General features: G+C 40.6%; 1 long non-coding RNA gene across 1 annotated transcript; it reads right to left on the minus strand.

The window, feature by feature from the left end:
• Nucleotides 1-10,046: 10,046 nt before the first annotated feature.
• Nucleotides 10,047-10,719, minus strand: LOC311042641. Its single transcript, XR_014600531.1, has 5 exons — nt 10,694-10,719; nt 10,494-10,591; nt 10,341-10,363; nt 10,224-10,245; nt 10,047-10,072 (listed from the first exon to the last, which is right to left on the minus strand). It is a non-coding gene; the product is annotated as an uncharacterized lncRNA (long non-coding RNA).
• Nucleotides 10,720-15,640: the final 4,921 nt, after the last annotated feature.

The following is a 15,640-nucleotide window of genomic DNA, read 5'->3' on the forward strand; positions in this document are numbered from 1 at the left end:
TCTACTGGATGTGCGCCATTTTGAATTTGGCTGTCTAGCAAAAAATGCCAGGATTTTTGGGAGGGACCTGGGGGCTAAATCTTTTCTAAAGGGTCCATAGAGGTCAAATCAATCGTCAAACCATCTTTGCCAAAGGATGGTCACGGAACCTCACTTTGTGACCCGACTAGTAACTATTTATTTACCCAAACATTCAGTGTGAAAAATAAATACCTGGATACTGGATATAAACCCCTCTTTCTCTTTTTTCTTCTTAAAATTAAAAAAACTTTTTAGTATTGATAAAATTGATTATTTGCATTGCAAAACGATTCGATACGATACAAAGTCAAACGATACAATATTTAACTGTTTGCATATCGATATAGATTTTTGAAAATGAAAATCGATTTTTCGATGCAGTTACTATATTGTTACACTTCTACGTATGACTATGAAAAATTGTTTTACATAAAATACCGTACAATGTAATGTAGAACCGCACATCACAGGCACTATAGATGTGCAGAACTGGAGTACATTAATATCAAGCTTATCACATTTAACTGAAAAGCATTTGAAAAGTAAGCCCACTTACAGTTTTTGGAAGGACAGACAGGTGGCACCCTGTGTGGCGGTGGAGGTGAGCAGGTTCTTGTTGAGGAAGACCAAGTCATCGGTGAGACTGCGCTCGAACCAGGCGTTGACCTGTGACCTATCACTGCTGCTGAGAGCCAGGGGCCAGACACGAGGCAGCGTGGCACGCCGCACAACCGCAGGGAGTCTCTCCTGCAGTCAGCATACAATACAATACTTGAGGGAGTTCACAGTACAATGGACCACAATAGAAACAAGCTTTTTCATGTTAGCAGAACTTTTGACTGTACTGTAAACTAACTTGTTAAAGTATTCAATCAATCAATCAGTTCCAGGAGGTCCCCAGACAAATTAGTTTTCAAAACTTTTTTAAGTTGTAGAAAAAATTGTTTTAATATCCTTTCTTAATAAATCTTCTCTTATGGGGTCCCTAGACTGCGGCCAAAAGGGGGTTTGCTTCCAAATACAAGCAATTTGGGGGTCCTTTACATGAAAATGTTAGAACAACTGCTCTATACTGTATACAGTATCATGTATCATGTATACACTATACATATACACATGAGTGTCTGCTCTGTGGTTGTGTAGTGCCTACGTTCTCCAGGAACACAGTAGTCTGAATGTAGTTCTGGTAGATCTGGCAGAGTTGTCCCTCATCGTCAACAATACCAGGGTGACGGAGGAAACTGCCAAGGTCTGAAGGTGGCATGGAGTTCAGCAGCTGAAGACACAGTTACAGTAGCATAACGGAAACGTGAGCATTATTCACACAGCAGCCATTTTTCTCATAGGGGCTGTGTGTCCACCCAAGGCGTTTTTTTTCCCCTGAGTGCAGCGTATGTTTTAAATTGTTTTCAATAGGAGCGCTGCGTTACCGCTATGCTGGAAACCACAGCAACGTGATGATACCCTGAGCGTCTATTTTGTGCTGCACTTTCAGGTCTTTAGCGTATTTTATCTTGGATTTTTTTTTACAAAAATTGTCTCTGAGATGTAGTGAAGTAGAAGCAAAAGGGGGAAAAAAAGAGGAAAAATTCCTCAAAATTGTACTTAAGTACAGTACTTGTACTTAGTCACTTTAGACCACTGGTTATCCCCCCCCTCCACACACACACACACACACACACACACACACACACACACACACACACACACCTGAGGCATCCTGTCGCTGGGCATGAGCGACATGAACGTGGACAGGTTGGGGAACTGGAATCCCATGAATGAGCTCTCCAAGAAACCATAGAAACGGAGGTTGTAGTTGTCACCATAGCAGCGGAGAGGAGTTGATCCTATAAGAACAGGGGAGATAGATGTACAGTAAGAATGCTGCCTGTCATTCAGTCATTCATTCATGAGCTACAGTGTTTACTTTGTGGTCGTCCTTTACCTTTGAGAGACTGAATGATGTGATTGTGTATCTCCGTCTGTGTGACGTCCCCAAGTGTTGATAGAATCACATTCAGGACAGTAACTCTGCGTCACAAAAAGAGAAGGCATACTAAAAGGTCAAATTCTAAAGATATTGTTACTGTGCCACTAGTTTGTAGGTCAACAACAATAAAAAAGTAAGTGTGTCAACCAGGATATATTATATTATAGTATTATATTACAAGATAATATAATACTTTTTACCCCATGATCTCTCACCCACTGGGAATACACCCAATGTTTCCCACAAAAAAACGTTCAGCTAAAGGCCAAGGGCAATCCCCCAATCCCCAAGGAAAAGAACAGGTAAAGGTGCTCCACTTACGCTTGCTGCTTTGTGGCACAGCTCCTCCCTGCCACAATGCTGAAGTAAGGGCCGACATGGCTCGGTGAGAGGTCAACCAGTAGGGGGCGTAGGCGCATGTGGAGCCACGCTTGCGCACTGCTGTCTTCCACAGAGGGCTCAGAGAGGTTGGCGCGGTCAAACACGACTTGCAACATGGCAGACCTCACTGTAGCGGGGAACAAACTCTCATGAGCCTGCAGAAAAAGAGAGTAATGAAATGGAGATTAAGTAAGTAATTTTTTTTTTTTTTTTTAATAATTTTTATCCCACGATTTTTGTAACCCACATTTTTTCACCCAATGCCAATTGCCTATGTAATCCTGGGCACTACCTACCCTCTGCCAGCCTAGGGAGAGCCCAAGCTGAAGCTCATGCCTCCTTCAATGCATGAGGAGCAAGCAGGCCGCTTCTTATCACCCGACAGGGGGGAGTTTCCTGGTTGGACATAGCGCGTGGAAGGAACACGTTATTCCAACCAGTTCCCTTCTCCTCCATCAGGCGCCCCGGCTGACCAGGGGGAGGCAGTATAGTGACCAGGATTACTACATGTTCTAGGAGACACGGGGAGAACATGCAAACTCCACACAGAGTAGGCCCTTTCACCAACCCCACCTAGGGTATGGGTGCCGATGACGTGGAGGAGAGAACACGCCCCCAGCGCCCACAGCGTCCCTGGCGGGAATCGAACCCAGGACCTTCTAGCTGTGAGGCGACAGCGCTACCGACTGCGCCACCGTGCCCCCATAATTGGTTAATATTATACATATGTTTTGTATTGATAATCCAAATCTGCAAAGTAACTAGTAACTAAAGTTTTCAAATGATTGTAGTGGAGTAAATGTACTAGATTTGCCTCTGAGATGCAGTGTAGTAGAAGTATAGTATAGTATTGAAAAATTGACATACTCAAGTAAAGTCAAAGTACAGTACCTCGACATCTAAATATACCTCTACCGTCTAAATATACTTAATTACTTTCCATCACTGGAAAAGGCAGTTTAATGTTGAAATGTGTCCCCCTCTCACCAGGATGGCAGGCGAGAAGTCATCGAAGAACGCTGTGAGGTGTTTGTTGGGAACGTGGTTCATCACCATGGCGACCTGAGAAGATGAGGTGAGCTGACCAGGTGTGGACGAGACCTCTGCTAACTGCGTCACTGTAAGCTGGGTCAGGGCGTCCATCTGCAACCATGCAAGCATACAACACACACACACGCACGCACACACACACATACAGTGAGTGGATACACAATATCACAAACCGTGTAGAGAGATTTAAAATGAACAGCGTACCATAGAGATTTTAAGACAGGAAACAAATTCTATTCTATAAAAAAAAACTGTAAACAATACCGCTGAAAAGTTGGAGTAGAGCGTCCCTAGGTCACGGAATGAGACAACAGCAGCAAAGGCTCCAAAGTTCTTCTGCAACCATTCTCCACTGGCTGGATATTGTGAACTACAGCTAGGATCTGGACCAGGAAGTACATAATACATCAATGAGGATATTTCATTTTTTATTTAGATTTTGAAATATAGATAATCACTGCTGTAGGATATAAGGTATTCATCAAGCTTGTGCCATTGATTTGCAGTTAGGATGAATGGAAGTCCTAACCGTTGTGTTCCTGGTGAGGAAGGCCTTGATGAAGTACAGGTACACAGTGACCGGTCTGGAAGGCTCCATCTGTGACTGGTGCTCACCCAAGACCTCAACACTGTGGTTGACAGGTAGCAGTTGAAAGGTCATTCATTATAATGTATTTAGTTTAGCAGTAAAGTGATTGGTAAAATGTTGTATTGAATGAATGTATACAGATGTATGTAACACATATGCATAACTTCTACACTACCCATGGTGGTCATCTGCCAATGAACCACGCAGCTCAACTATGAACATCTCTAGCATAGGGGCCCTTGAATAGTTACATTCATATTGTTTGAGTTTACTGATCGTTGGCTCTTGTGGCAAAGAACAGGTCTAAGGTACAGCATATACTGTGTGTATGAGTGGAGCACTCTGGTACAACACAACAGTGAAGCTCACAGCCAGGTTATGTACAACAGTTACAGTGTTGGGGGCTATGACACTTACAGGGCTTGGTAGGAGAGGCAATTTAGGTTTTTAGTGGTGAGACAGGACAGGAACTCTTTGGACACAGCTGGCAGGAATGGGCTGAGCCTTTGCTTGAACCACAGATCAATGAATGCAGGTTTCTCAAAGTTGTCTAGCTGAAGGTGTCCAGTCGGATCTCTCCAATGGAATCCAGAATCAGCGATGTTGCAGGGTTGCTAGGGTTAAATGTCTACAAGGAACGGGGAGATGCAAGCAGAATTCTTCACAAATGTTTATCACAATTTTGTTTCTGTTACTTTTTTGTACTATTTGATTGTCTGATAAAACTTCTGAAAATAAAGAGTTTAAAAAAAATGTTTATCACAAGATTTATATTAGTAAATGAGAAGGTCAAGATGAGAAAGGGTAGCCTACTGTTGAGTTAAATATGAGAGACATAATTAGTGGCTTACTGAAGCACAAGCGTATTCTTCAATGCCGTAGTCGCAAAAACGTCCACTCATCTGTCCATTGTTGAGGAGGAGCTGTAGTGCAGTGCTTTAGAAGATTGGAAAATAAAATAAAACATTTCTTACAAAATGATTCTTCATAAAATAATACCACACTGTGAATTAGCAGACAATGAGCCACTACTCTGCTTAACATTTAATGCTTAAATTCAAATGAAGGTACTTACCTCTCCGGTGTATATTGTGCAGCCTAAGAAAAGAAAATTGGATATAATAAGGATCTGGTTCAATTTTAAGAACACCATGGCTAAGCAAAAATGACCATTGCAAATGAAGTCAAGTGTAAACATATACAGCAGATCTAGAAGATCTCACCTGGTGGAACTTGCTGAAGTAAAGCCAGCTTGTTGTTTGTGACGGATGATGCTACACTCTGAGGAAGAGTAAGCAAGGCCTGGTCCAGTCTGGTGAAACTGAGACCCAAAAAGTTGCGGTTAACATAGACCAATAATAATGAATTAAATAACTTTGACCTGGTCTTCAAAAAACAAAACAAAACAAAAATATTTATATAAACTTACACTATTTTGTATGATGAGCAGGAAATGTTTCCCTGTCAAATGACAAAAAAGAGGTTGTCATTTCAAAACAAACAGTTACTGTTTCTCTCATTATCATGCTATAGTTTTTACCGTTCCAGAAAACATAACAAGGTGGGACAGAAACTCAGCCAATCCCCTCTCCTCTGGAGACGCAGTCAGGTAGTCAAACACTGAGTTGATGACAACGTCTTTTTCAGCAAGAGGCAACACCACAAGTTCTGCACTCTGCTTTGGAGACAGGAGCTTTACAGCCTCCAGCTGGACTGGGAAAAAACATACAGAAAAATATTATTATTATTTTATATTACAGTAACATATATATATTATATATTATATTAAGTAAGTAATTACCTATTACGTGTATGTTTGATAATTTTTCCATGTTATGTGTGTATAAGCTTAAGTCTATAAGTTATAAGTCTTACAGGGGAGAAGCCCGGGTTGAGATTCAGGAATTCGGCCCAAAAGTTGTTCTGCAACCAGTCAACACTGCTGTTGGACACACAGCCTCGGTCTGGAGGGGACAGATCAGAATGAAACATTGAAGGGATAGTTCACCCCCAAAATGACTTTTTTTCTATCGATTAGTCACTCCACGGAGACTTGAATTCATGGATGTTTTTTTGTTTTTGTCGCATCCTAAGCCAATAATTTGATGACCGGCAGCAGTTCCGGTAGGACACACAGGGTCTCCTTTATGTCTGCTACCGGAACCGCTGCCTAACGGTCCGCTGGTCATCAAATTATTGGCTTAGGAATGCGACAAAAACAACAAAATATCCATGAAGTCTCCATGGGGTGAACTATCCCTTTCAAACAAAAGGGTATATGAAAATGTCAGTCAATAGTAAATTATCCAGTAAAAAGAGCCCATTCAGAGCCAAGTATAGACTCATTATTTATTATTGAGATAATGTAGTTAGTCAGTACCTGACAGTGGGCGGGACAGGAAAGGGAGGATTAGATCCTTCAGGACCAAATGCTGCTGCTGTGAGGTCATGTTGTCAAACTGATGGCTAAAATCCTTCAAACTGTGAATTAAACAAACACACAATGAGAAATAATCTTCTCTATGACGGATTTATTCTAGAATCTAGAGGAAAGTTATCATTGTGAGTATGACTTAACCTTATGGGGACCAAAACTCTTAAATCAATGTACATGTCAGATCAAACCAATATTCAAAGTGAATTACATTTGCACATTAATGTTTTTGGATTATAATGATGAATAATAGCCTCCAGGTCAATACTTACACTTGCTGGTATGTGTGACAGCTGAGGTTACTGCCACTGAGACATCCCGATGCAGATGACAGGAACCCTCTCAAACGTCCAGAGAACCATTTCCTGATGACATCACTGTCCCTCAACTGTTCATTAGTCAGCATCGATAGTCTCATCTCTCCAATCACATCCAGAGCCACAGACGCCGATGGACCAGTCATGGTCTCAGACTAAACAAAGGATTACATGTGTCAATATGATGTTTGACTAAATTACTTTCAGTGTTTGGTCATTGTTGTATACCAATTAATTACACAATTTAGCAGTTTAATTTGAGTTTATTTCAGTGTCTGGTTAAAGCAATTTTTATACCGTGTTGGCAAGAAGATCCTGAGCTGCATTCAACACCCCAAAGGACTTGGACAAGAACAGCTTCCAGACTGGTCTGGAACCAGTGGAGTTGGGGGACTGGTTACACTTCATCACCGCTGCCAGATCCTGTGCTGTCAACATGGACACCTGGGTGGAGAAAATGGAGAGAGCAGAACAGAAAGAAATGCAGGAAATGTTTAAAGAAGTCAAGATGAGAAAAGGTTCTGTTGTTTAAAATATGAATGTAACGAAGGGGGACACCTCTGTTTACTTTTATATAGAATATACTGGTTGAGGCGGCAAATATGGACTAGATTCCGGTCAGAGAATCAGGGGAGTCTGGAGAAGGGATTTCTTTCCAATCATTTATTTCTCTCCAAAGGGCATTGGGTTATTGGTCTTACAACAGTATGAATGTGTGAGGGTGAATGTGTGGTATCGTTTCATGGACGCACAAAGGATAGGGGATCAAGGAACAAGGGAACAGGAGGAAACATACAGAGATCTTCGTGTCTGACTGGTCCTGCTTATGTCAAACACTCTACTGACTAAATAGACTGTCAGTGGTAAGTACCATGTCAGGCCACTAGGCGTCGCTGACAGGCTTTCTACAATTAGGGACTTAAGTGACTTACTGAAGCACAAGCGTATTCTTCAATGCCATAGTCACAAAAACTTCCACTCATCTGCCCGCTGTTGAGGAGGAGCTGTAGTGCAGTGCTTTGGTAAAGGAAAGGAAAAAAGGTTAAATCATTTCCTACATTACAACAACATGAGTATTTATTAAATAAATCTGAGAAATAAAATTCACCTGTTAACGCCAAGACAAATGTCTGCTTCTGTGAAAACAGTGCAAACGAATTAAGGATTGAAAAAAATAACTAGAGAATATGTTCTGGGAATGTAAGTGGTTTGGAAACAATTTCTGTTCAAAGGGATTTAGGAAGGCATGGCGGCTCTGACGCGTGTTTTTGAAACACAAAACTAGTAATGACATAAGTTCCATGTGTTGATGCCTGAACATAAGGACAGATGCTCCTATATACATACAACACTCTTGATGAAGGCACAGTTATTGCTGATATTGTTCAACTTGACTGAAAAAGTTAAACTATAACTGCACTTTGACCATAATGTTTTATGCATTTTCTCCATACTCTATCTTCTATTTGTTTCTTGATATATTTTTCTCTCTTTAAATGCCTTATGTAAAGAATATTGATATTGCCTTTGTGTATGAAATTTTCATTTACAAATACATTTGGCCATACTTGACAATGTTTCACAAACTACTAGGTCAAGAAAAGCATACAACACTTACCACTTGCTGGAATAAAGTTGCACTTGGGGGAAAAAGGGGGGGAAATAGTTGTGAATTTGATGACATTTAAATAATACTCTACTTAACGTTTAAAATTTGAAAACAAAATTAAGGCAAATACCTCTCCACTGTATATGATGCAGCCTAAGAAAAAAAGTGCAGATACTGTAAGGCCTTGGTTCACTCTTAAAACACCATGGCATAACAAAATGACCATATCAAATCAAAAGTAAATGTAACAGCTTAATTAACCTAAGTTAAATCTCACTTTACGTCCTTTCGATAGAAGATCTCACCTGGTGGAACTTGCTGGAATAAAGCCAGCTTGTTGTATGTGATGGATGATGCTACACCCAGAGGAAGAGTAGGCAACGGCTGGTCCAATCTGGTGAAACTGAAGATTAACAAGTCAGGGGTTAACTTCAGCTAATAATAATGAATGGAATCCCATCTACCAAGTCTTCAAAATCCACAATATATTGATGGATTGACGGATATACACTTACATTATTTTGTATGATGAGCAGGAAATATTTTCCTGAAAAGTTACAAAAAGACGTTATAATTTCAAACCAAATGTGCACAGTTACTGTTTCTATTATCTTTACTTTATTGTTTTTACCTTCCCAGAGACAAGGTGGGACACAAACTCAGCCAATCCTTTCTCATTTGGAGATGCAGTCAGGTAGTCAAACACTGCATTTATGACAACGTCTTTCTGAGCAAGAGGCAACACCACAAGTTCTGCACTCTGCTTTGGAGACAGGAGCTTTACAGCCTCCAGCTGCACATAAAGAAAAACAAGAAAAACTCATTGCTGGATTGTATTTTATTTAAAACAATCTAGTAATTAATATAGGTCTAATCATTCTTTGGTGTTTTATAGGTGATGAGGTCTTACAGGGGAGAAGCCTGGGTTGAGCTTCAGGAATTCTCTGACAGAAACAAGACTTGAGAAAGGCCCAAAGTTGTTCTGCAACCAGTGAACACTGCTGTTGGACACAGAGCCTTGGCCTGGAGGGGACAGATCAGAATGAAACATATTCAAACTGAAAGGTACTGTATCTAGAAATAATACGTTTTCCATACGATCTGTTATTGAGATATTATAGTTACCTGACTGGGACAGGAAAGGGAGGATTAGTTTCATTAGGACCAAATGCTGCTGCTGTGAGGTCATGTTGTCAAGTCTGGTTAGAGCTACGTTTTGTACCATGTTGGCAAGAATATCCAGAGCTGCATCCAACACCCCAAAGGACTTGGAGAGCAACAGTGTCCAGACTGGTCTGGAACCAGTGGAGCTGGGGGACTTGTTACACTTCATCACCGCTGCCAGATCCTGTGCTGTCAACATGGACACCTGGGTGGAAAGAAGAGCAGAAAGAAAATACAGAAAATGTTTAAAGAAGTCAAGATGAGAAAAGCTACTGTTGAGTAGAATTGAGAGACTTTAGTGGCTTACTGAAGCACAAGCGTATTCTTCAATGCCATAGTCACAAAGACTTCCACTCATCATCTGTCCATTGTTGAGGAGGAGCTGTAGTGCAGTGCTTTGGTAGAGAAATGGAAAATATGATCAAACATTTCTTGCATTACAACAAAATTATTCTTAAAGCTGAGATGTGCTGCTTAAAAAAAACTCACCCGTTAACTCCAAGACAAATGTCTGTTTCTGTGAAAACATGAGAGTAAATTAATCAATGTATTAATTTATCCATATTTATGTACGTGTGAAATCTGCTGTACAAATAAACTTGCCTTGCCATGATTATAATGTTTTTTAAATTACTGTACTGTAGGTATAGAAAAGTATAAACACTTACCATTTGCTGGAATAATGTTGCACTTAAGGGATAAGGGTGAAATGGTTGTGAATTTACTGAAATTAACATAATACTCTGCTTAACATTTAAAGCTTGATTACAAATTAAGGTCAATACCTCTCCACTGTATATGGTGCAGCCTAAGAAAAGAAAAGTGCAGATATTAGGATTTTGTTCATTTCTAAAACACCATGGCAAAACAAAATAACCGATACAAAAGAAAGGTAAATGTAACGGCAATGTTTACATCATGTAGATAGAAGATCTCACCTGGTGGAACGTGATGAAGTAAAGTTAGCTTGTTGTATGCGATGGATGATGCTACACTCGGAGGAAGAGTAGGCAAGGCCTGGTCCAGTCTGGTGAAACTGAGACCCAACAAGTCGGGGTTAATATCAGCCAATAATGAATGAAATCACATCTACCTGTCTTCAAAAAACATAATACTATATATTGATGGATCTACTTACATTATTTGGTATGATGAGCAGGAAATGTTTCCCTGAAAAGTGGCAAAAATATGTTGTCATTTCAAACCTTAACGTGCATGGTTCCATTTTCTATTATCTTTACTTTATGTTTTTACCGTTCCAGAGAACATAACAAGGTGGGACACAAACTCAGCCAATCCAGTTGGAGATGCAGTCAGGGAGTCAAACACTGCGTTGATGACAACGTCTTTCTCAGCAGGAAGAGGCAACACCACAAGTTCTGCACTCTGCTTTGGAGACAGGAGCCTTACAGCCTCCAGCTGGACAGAAAGACAGTCAAGAAAAGATTATCACCACCACTGGATTTTATTTGATAATAATAAGGTAACTATTTGGTCTAATCATTCTTTAGAGTTTTTTTTATGTGGCAGCGATGAAGTCTTACAGGGGAGAAGCCTGGGTTGAGATTCAGGAATTCTCTGACAGACACAAGGGCTGAGAATTGCCCAAAGTTGTTCTGCAGCCAGTAAGCACTGCTGTTGTATGGGACAGATCAGAACAAAGTATTAAGGCATTCAAACAGAAAAATGGCTGCAAATACCAGTCAAAACATTTTCCAGTAAAGATATCCCATTCTAATTGAGAATAGAATGGGAATATATTTATTCAGCAAATACATTTGAAAATGAGAGCCAAACTGTTATTGAGATATTGCAGTTAGTCAGTACCTGGCTGTGGTCGGGAGAGGAAAGGGAGGATTAGTTCCTTCAGGCCCAAATGCTGCTGCTGTGAGGTCATGTTGTCAAACTGATGGCTAAACTCCTTCAAACTGGTGAATCAAACACAGAATGAGAAATACTTAATTCTTAGCTTATTGGTGAAGCTAGAGAAAAGGCAACGGAGTCATCAAAATCAAAATCATCCCCCAGAATGAAGGTGCACAGAAATGTCTATGGAAATCCAGCAGTCAGAATTGCCACTCTCATCTCTCCAATCACATCCAGAACCACAGACGCTGATGGACCAGTCATGGTCATGGACTAGGGGAAGGATTACATGGATCAATATTTAATATTATTACATTTGCATTAATATTACGTGATGATATTTAGTGTATGGAATAGTAGATAAAGATTCTGGCTCTATAATAGAGATATTCTTTCAAATCTTGATAGACTGTTTGCCTGACAGTGAATAGGGAATTTTTATTAGCATTTTTTTTCATTAGCAAATCTTTTTAAGATTATTAAAAACATGAGCTTTAAATTTAAATAATTTCAGAATTCAGATGTGTTACTTTTAATTAGTTTTTAGAGATTGTTCATTCTGTGTTCACCATAAAAGTTGTTTTCAGTGTCTGGTTAGAGCTACTTTTTGTACCGTGTTGGCAAGAAGATCCAGAGCTGCGACCCCAGAGGTCTTAGAGAGGAACAGCTTCCAGACTGGTCTGGAACCAGTGGAGCTGGGGGGCTGGTTACACTTCATCACTGCTGCCAGATCCTGTGCTGTCAACATGGACACCTGGGTGGAGATAATGGACAAAGCAGAACAGAAAAAACAGGAAACCTTTAATAAAGTCAAAATTGAAAAATAATAACTGTTGCGTTCAATGTGAGAGACTTAAGTGGCTTACTGAAGCACACGTGTATTCTTCAATGCCAAAGTCACAAAAACGTCCATTCATCTGTCCGTTGTTGAGGAGGAGCTGTAGTGCAGTGCTTTGGTAGCCGAAAAGGAAAACATTTGAGTTGCAAAACGAAAAGTTTGTTCATTAAATATATTTGAGATATTGTAGGCATTGCCTCAGAACACTCACCTGTTAATTCCAACACAAATGTCTGTTTCTGTGAAAACATTAATTAATTAATTCATTATGAAAATAAATCACAATAAAATTCATAACAATGAATCAAAACTACTATACACTTACCATTTGCTGAAGTAACATTGCACTTGGGAAAGAAAGAAAGAGTGAAATGTTTTTAATTTGGTGACATTTAGTCAATTAGACTTTAAAATGTGAATATCATTTCAGGTACCTACCTCTCCACTGTAGATGATGCAGCCTAAGTATAGACAGAAAAAGTTTTGTTGATTTTAGAAATGCAATGGGAAAAACATAACCACTGCCAATAACATGTGAACATAACAGCATAGTGATACATCACTTTTAACTCAGTCGAAGATCTCACCTGGTGGAATTTGATGAAGCAAAGTCAGCTTGTTGTATGTGATGGATGATGCTACACTCGGTGGAAGAGTAAACATGGCCAGGTCCAGTCTGGTGAAACTGAGACCCAACAAGTTGGGGTTAACATAGGCCAAAAATAATGATTTGAATTATTTCTACTTGGTCTTCAAAAAACTAAATATACTGATAGATAACTTACATTATTTTGTACGACAAGCAGGAAATTTCACCCTGAAAAATGACAAAAAGAGTTTGTGATTTCAAACCAAATGTGCATAGTTACAGTTTATATTACCATCATTACTTCACAGTTTTTACCTTTCCAGAGAACATAACAAGGTGGGACACAAACTCAGCCAATCCTCTCTCCTTTGGAGATTCGGTCAGATAGTCAAACACTGCGTGGATGACAACGTCTTTCTCAGGAAGAAGAGGCAACACCACAAGTTCTGCACTCTGCTTTGGAGACAGGAGCCTTACAGCCTCCAGCTAGATGGAAAGAAAGTCAAGAAAAACTTGATCACCACCACTGGACTTTATTTTATATTTAAAAAGTAATTATCTCTTGGAGTTAATAATTCATCATTGTTATGTAATGTAACAACTTTAAAGTCTTACAGGGGAGAAGCCTGGGTTTAGATTCAGGAATTCACTGACAGACACAAGACCTGAGAATGCACCAAAGTTGTTCTCCAACCATACCAGTAAACACTGCTGTTGGACACACGGCCTCGGTCTGAAGGGGACAGATCAGAATGAAACATTAAGGCATTGAAAGGTGTCTGGAAATACAGTCAATATATTTTCCTGTAAAAAATATATAACAAATATATAATAAATTTTAATATTTTGTAAAAATAGATAGATAGATTGCAGTTAGTCAGTACCTGACTGTGGTCGGGACAGGAAAGGGATTATTAGTTCCGTCAGGACCACTTGCTGCTGATGTGAGGTCATGTTGTCGAACTGATGGCTAAACTCCTGCAATCAGTGGATCAAATCAAAATACAATGAAAAATACTTGTTTTCACTTCTTCGTTTTTCGGCCAATTCCCATCAGGGTGCGCCACATCATCCGTTTCCATCTGCTTCTGTTTTCGGCATCTTCCTTGGTCACTCTAGCCACCTGCATGTCGTCTCCCTCCGCATTCATAAACTTCATCTTTGGTCTACCTCTTCTCCTCTTGCCTGGCAGCTCCATCTTCAGCATCCTTCTCCCAATATACCTCTCATCCCTCCTCCGTATATATCCAAACAAACATCCAAACCTCGCCTCTCTTGCATTATCCCAAAGCCTTCTAACCTGGGCTAATCCTCCAATGTAATCATTGGCATCCTCAATTTTGCCACCTCTAGTTCCGCCTCCTGTCTTTTCATCAGTGCCACCATTTCCAAGCCGTACACATCTTCCCTCTCACTCTAGCTGGAACCCTTCTCTCACAAATCACCCCTGACTCCATCAGTTCCACCCTACCTATCGCTTCTTCAGCTCTCTTCCACACTACCCATTACTTTGGACTCAATTCAACTTCACTATTATATGACTTTTTACTCACGAGAAAAAAGAAAAGAAATTCAAAACATTGTGACTTAGCTATGCTTTTCACCCAAACACCCCATTATGGGAGATGAAATGTGAAATACATCCACATAAAGATGATAGCCCCAGGTGGGAAAATTCAGTCAAAGGGTATACAGATGGAAGAAGTCTCCAGCTCAATACTTACACTTGCTGGTATGTGTTACAGCTGAGGTTCCTGCTGCTGAGGCAGTATAGAAACTCTCCTGATGCAGACGACAGGAACCCTCTCAAACGTCCAGAGAACCACTTCCCAATGACATCACTGTCCCTCAACTGTTCATCCGTCAGAATCGACACTCTCAGCTCTCCAATCACATCCAGAACCGCAGACGCCGATGGACCAGTCATCGTCATGGACTAGGGGAAGGATTACATGGGTCAATATTTCATTTAAATGTGCATTACGTGTGAGCTCATTTGGTGTAAAGAATAGTGGACAGGGCTTTTCGCTCTACAATAGAGAACTTTCATTCCAAACCTGGGTGGACTTTATGTGGACAAATAACAGCTTCTGGCCAGAAATAATTGATTTTTTATTTTTATTTTGCATTGGTGCATTTTATAATTACTAATTATAAACATAGACTGTAATTATGTGTAGGTCTGAGATGTACTAACTCAGTCATCATTGTTCATTTTAATTAGTTTCAGTGATTGGTCATTCTATCTTTGCCATTACACTTAGCAGTTTAGTTTCAGTTTATTTCAGTGTCTGGTTAGATCTAGTTTTTGTGTTAGCAAGAAGATCCAGAGCTGCATCCAACACCCCAGAGGCCTTGGAGAGGAACAGCTTCCAGACTGGTCTGGAACCAGTGGAGCTGGGGCACCAGTAGTTCGGTAGGCTTGCGTGCCGCACGTCTGGGGGCCAACATCCTCCGAGACTAGGCAGTGGTACTATTTAACCCATAGTTGGGGGCTGGTTCGTGGGCACCAGTAGTTCGGTAAGCTTGCGTGCCGCACGTCTGGGGGCCAACCTCCTCCGAGACGAGGCAGTGGTACTATTTAACCCATAGTTGGGGGCTGGTTCGTGGGCACCAGTAGTTCGGTAGGCTTGCGTGCCGCACGTCTGGGGGCCAACCTCCTCCGAGACGAGGCAGTGGTACTATTTAACCCATAGTTGGGGGCTGGTTCGTGGGCACCAGTAGTTCGGTAAGCTTGCGTGCCGCACGTCTGGGGGCCAACCTCCTCCGAGACGAGGCAGTGGTACTATTTA

This window comes from Gymnoscopelus microlampas, assembly GCF_963454915.1.
Source record: "Gymnoscopelus microlampas genome assembly, chromosome: 3".
Taxonomy (NCBI): domain Eukaryota; kingdom Metazoa; phylum Chordata; class Actinopteri; order Myctophiformes; family Myctophidae; genus Gymnoscopelus; species Gymnoscopelus microlampas.